This window comes from Sinocyclocheilus anshuiensis, unplaced genomic scaffold (genome assembly GCF_001515605.1).
Source record: "Sinocyclocheilus anshuiensis isolate Anshui unplaced genomic scaffold, SAMN03320099.WGS_v1.1 scaffold364, whole genome shotgun sequence".
NCBI classification, from domain to species: Eukaryota; Metazoa; Chordata; class Actinopteri; order Cypriniformes; family Cyprinidae; genus Sinocyclocheilus; species Sinocyclocheilus anshuiensis.
The window spans coordinates 1,217,779-1,222,586 of NW_015555735.1; the positions used below are offsets into that span (position 1 = coordinate 1,217,779).

The window sequence follows — 4,808 nt, forward strand, 5'->3', positions numbered from 1 at the left end:
TTTCTTTGTTGTGTTAGATCTTTGCCAGAAATGGATACCATCTACAGCTCCTTCTGTTGAAGGCAACATCCTGGCAGCAGGGTATTGTTTGAATTTGGCCTTTTACCTCAGACCAGTATGGTTTTATTTATGTTAATGAGCTTTGGGTGAAAAGCTGGTTAATGCTGACAGTGCTCCAGGTGCACATGTGGATATGGAGAGTCATAACAGAGTGGTGCAGGTATGACCTAAGAACCCGGAAGACTACTTCACCACTGGTTCCTTCGTGATTTCCTATGGGGCTTTATAATAGGGTTTTTCAATTTATGAGTAAAATAAAGTCTGTGGTAAACATAACTCGACGGTGCTTTGCCATTTTGTTCTACAACATAAACTGCACACACTCACACCAAATACTGTCTTATCTAGTTAGTTATTACAAACATACGTTTTAAAAAAATAAACATATCTGCTTCAAAATTCACACTTATGGTATGGGTGTGTGCAGTTTACAAACATCAGTCCTCCAGATTTTGACCAATCTATGCAAACCCTTTGACCTTTGTGGACCAAAAAATTATTTAATTTTAAATAAAAATGACATGCATTAATTAATGAACAACATACTTACAGATTAGAAGTAAACAGACATTTATGGCTTAATTGGCCATGAGATACACCAGACATAGGCCAAAGTGCATATGACAAAACGTGATGATTTCCAGCTAGCATGTTATAAAAAAAAAAACGTTGACCCTGATCTATTTTTTATGAAAATGTTTTGATAACATCCAATTAAACCCATGTGTAATTCACAGCTGTACTTGTCCTCACACATCTCTAGTCAGTAAATATCCCAGTGAGGCACTGGTTTAAGCTGATGATAAAAGCAGTTACACCTGTCCTCTGCTGTCAGGATATCAAGGGCATCTCAAAGGAAATCTTAATGGCGTCCATAATTATGTGGAGTTTCCGTGGTAGTGTGGGGCAGGGTGACAGCCGTTAGTTTTATTGTTCCAGTAAAGACTCAGGCTAGAATCTGTTTCAGTAAACATCATGCAAACACACACTCCCCCTCAACTCTGAAGGTGTCGATCCACACACTGTTGTTGGTTAGATGCATATACACATGCATGCCAAAGCAACAAGTTCAAAGCAAAGTTTGTGTGGTTGACACAGGTGATCCATATAACATTTTCTCCATTATGAGATTGGCCTACTGTATTATAATGTGGATCAGTGGATCACAAGACATGCCAAACATGCACCTCTCACTCACTGAAACACATCTGGAGAACAGAGCTCTTAACTTTGGACCCCATGGGAAATATTTAACAAGTGTAATTAATTTTGATAATTAATTGTGAAATGAATGACTACGAGGAAAGGATCATTTATCCTCATTAGAGTGAGAAGGGCTTTTCCCAAACAGTTTTTCTACTCATAAAAGAAAAAGTGCACTGTGCAATGTTAACAGCAGCTGATACTTTAGACTATTTTAGATTCAGGTCCAAGTAACTGCATCTTATCTCATCATTAGTATCGTGAAAATAAATTTGGGGGCAAATACAGTGAAAAATGAGTTTTTAAGAAGGAGATGTAATGATTTAACACAGAATTCACTGTAATCCACAAACTGAATTCGAAACACGTTTAGATGGGTGGTTTCAGGTGACTGAAGATTTAAACAACAACATGTTATTGCAAACAATTCTGAGAAATGAAATGATGTTCTTGCATTATAAGGCATTGATGTTACTCACCACTGATTTAAAGTCAGCTGCAGAGCCTTTATTTAACTCCATCAGTGTTTCACAAGTAATTGGGCAAGCATTGTTGTGTGATCATGTGAGACCATCAGAGAAGTATCGGTCATGCATTCTCCACATTCCTGCGGAATGAGATGCAGAGGAATGACAAGAGTCTGAAAGTGGAGGACTTGATATTGACTATTGGGGATTAGGTTATATTAGATGAACAGATTACCATCAGTTTGGCTCACTCTAAGTACTTTGTTGTCGTTGTCTGTTTACTTCCTACAGGTCAACTCACATTATAGTATGAACAGATAGTTCATGTATTGATTATTCTTTTAGAGTTTTTTGCTCTCTATGTGATTGTCTTTTTTTCATTGTCATATCAGTTTTGTTATTGACAGCTGTCTGGCTTCCTTATGGTGTAAACTAAATGTTTTATTGTGTGGCATACCTGACTAAACATGAACTTAACCACGTCTTTTTGCCATAAACAGATATTGTGCTTAAGCTGCTCAATAACCAGTACAAGACAGTCAGCAGTCGCAAGTATTCCTAACAATTCCCATCTCATAAAGTCATAAAACAAGATGTAATCAAACAGCTCAGTTTAATGATGCTTTATCAATTTTTCCATCTCTTCCTTATAACAGTGTAACCAAAACTAGAGGGGCAAATCACAGTAAAAGTAAATGATACCTTGGGATTTTATTGTTGGCATTGTTTGTTTATCTAATGCTAACCAGGTACAAAAATCTTTAAAGACTCAAATAAAGAAGCCATAGCTCAGTTCATGAATATAATATCTTACAGAGGAGTTCATATAATAATGATGACGGTAACCCACATACAAAAATTAGACAATGTTAGGATATAACCATTCATGTGTTAACCTTCGCTAAGGCTACAATGTTTCTTTTGCTGTTATTGTAGCTTTCTCTGACTAGACCGACATTTAAAACTACTTACCAACTAACTAGTTTCATATATTTTACTGAGCATCCCAAGTTATTGACATGAAGGCATGCGGGTTTACTAAAGATAAAATGCTCATTTAAAATGTTAAAATGCTCAATTGTAACCAAGTTTTGGTATTTCTGAAATTCCAGGAAGTAATGATGATACAAACCAATCAGATTATATAAACTTATGCAGCATGCTGGGAAATGATTGGGGAAGACTGAACAACAGAGAAAGAAAAAAAGAGGATGGGCAGATGAAGAGAATGGAAATGTTATACTATGAATATTCTTTCCTTCATCCCAACCCTCCGCCTCCCCCATCTCTGGCACTCCCTCAAGGCCGTGTTATTGTTCCTGCCTATCAGTGTCATTTCCATAGCGAGTGCTGAAAGAGAGTGGATAAACTGAGGCAGGTGAGAGTGGACACGAGACACTGAGAAGGAGCGCGGCAGGCACCGGCAGCCCACCTGCGTTCAGCTCCACTTTTAACAGACTCCTAAGAGGAGGACATTACATTATCAAGAGGATTGCTGACAGCTCCAGAGCTGATAATGCATTTGTGTCCTTAGGGAGGCGAAGTGATGAGAAGATAAAAGAGGAATCTGGAACAGATAGAACACTAGAGCTCAAGTTATCAGAGCAGGTAAGAACATGTGCAATACTTGTCGGCCACATGTGGCGGTTCTTCGGCTGATATACGGAAGCGCAGCCGTTTGGAAATAGAACTGAAGTGAAGAAAAACTGGATGGGTTACTCAATGCCCAAAGGGACGTTAACTTTAACTGCCTATTGTGTGATTCTAATCTTATTTGAGAAGACTGGAGAATGACGTAGAGGAAGATTTACAATATTGGAGAGCGAGGTGAAGTTACTGCAAGTCAAAGTGGAGCACACAAAGTGTTCTCAGAGGTCTGGTAGAGTGTACAATTCATAAAATGCATAACAATACAATAAAAAAATGTTATCATAAAACCAGACTAAAAAAAAAGGGTTGAGATTTGAAATGAAAAATAAATAAAATAAAAAAAAATAAAATTGCTTTAAATACCACAAGTGAATTTAGGCATTTCAACATTATAATGCACATTACAGAAAATGGATATTCATTTAAATTTTTGCTAAAAGCAACCAGTGTGATTCTTAAACTTTTAGCATTAAATTATTAGCATTTTTAAAGTGCATGAGCAATTACATATCCAATGTAGACTAATAAAGATCAATAAAAAAATAAAAAAATAAAATTAGACTGATGACTAATATGGTAGCAATATATTGTGCACACTTAAAGGTTTGTACCTGTTTATGGTTAAGTATAATGCATATAACAATAGATTAAAAATGCATTTAAAATGTGAAATTCTCAGGGCTATTTTCAGTATTGATGTCAAAACAGACATGTGCACAAGACATCCAGACTAAATATACCGACAGAATGTTGTTGAAGCCGTTTATATGCAAATGAAATTAGAGAGACCAAAACCTAGGGGTCAACAGGGCTTCACTTAAACCGTTTATGACCTTTCCCAGACAAAAGCACATAGGCTGTGCATTAGCTTGCTAACTGCAGTTTTGTCCTTGGGCTTCAACCTAGACATTAAATCAAATTAGTGGAGCTACTTTCAAACCCCTCCCTATCTTCCCTAATGGCTCTTGTTATCAAACAGAGGGTCTGTAGAATTGAGAGTGTCATGTGAACGTTCAAGCATCAGGGCCTGCTGCACACGGGGAAGGAGAATCAGGTCAAGAACATTGTCAACCCTTAGTTCGTTTTGCCTGGGGATCAACGGAGGTGGTTGAGTTAATGGATAACCATGAACTCGTGAGTCGTGCACTAATGGTGGTCAAACAGTTTTGCGTTGAAGTGTAGAAGAAAGGAGATAGACAGAAAGGACTCGGGCCGCAGGTGTTCTTGAGGCCAAGGCTCTGAGTCTGGGGGTTTTACACAGTGCTGAGAGACTGGCTGCCTGGGCACCGGCCTGTTCTCCTGGAATGCCAAAGCCAGACCAATATAATGGAGAACAAACAGGAGCATTGTGCAGTGCAGGGATGGAGAAAGAAACACACACACGCACACAACACACACACACACACACACACACACACACACACACAC

The 4,808-nt window shown here is 38.1% G+C and overlaps 1 protein-coding gene across 1 annotated transcript in view; it reads left to right on the forward strand.

Annotated features, from left to right (window-relative positions):
- Positions 1 to 3,127: 3,127 nt before the first annotated feature.
- The window catches only part of LOC107673070 (RING finger protein 223-like), a 7,661-nt gene continuing 5,980 nt past the window's right edge, over positions 3,128 to 4,808 (forward strand). Inside the window, exon 1 of the mRNA XM_016466508.1 lies at positions 3,128 to 3,338. The gene's annotated coding sequence lies outside the window, so the exon portion shown is untranslated. The remainder of the gene's footprint in view (positions 3,339 to 4,808) is intronic.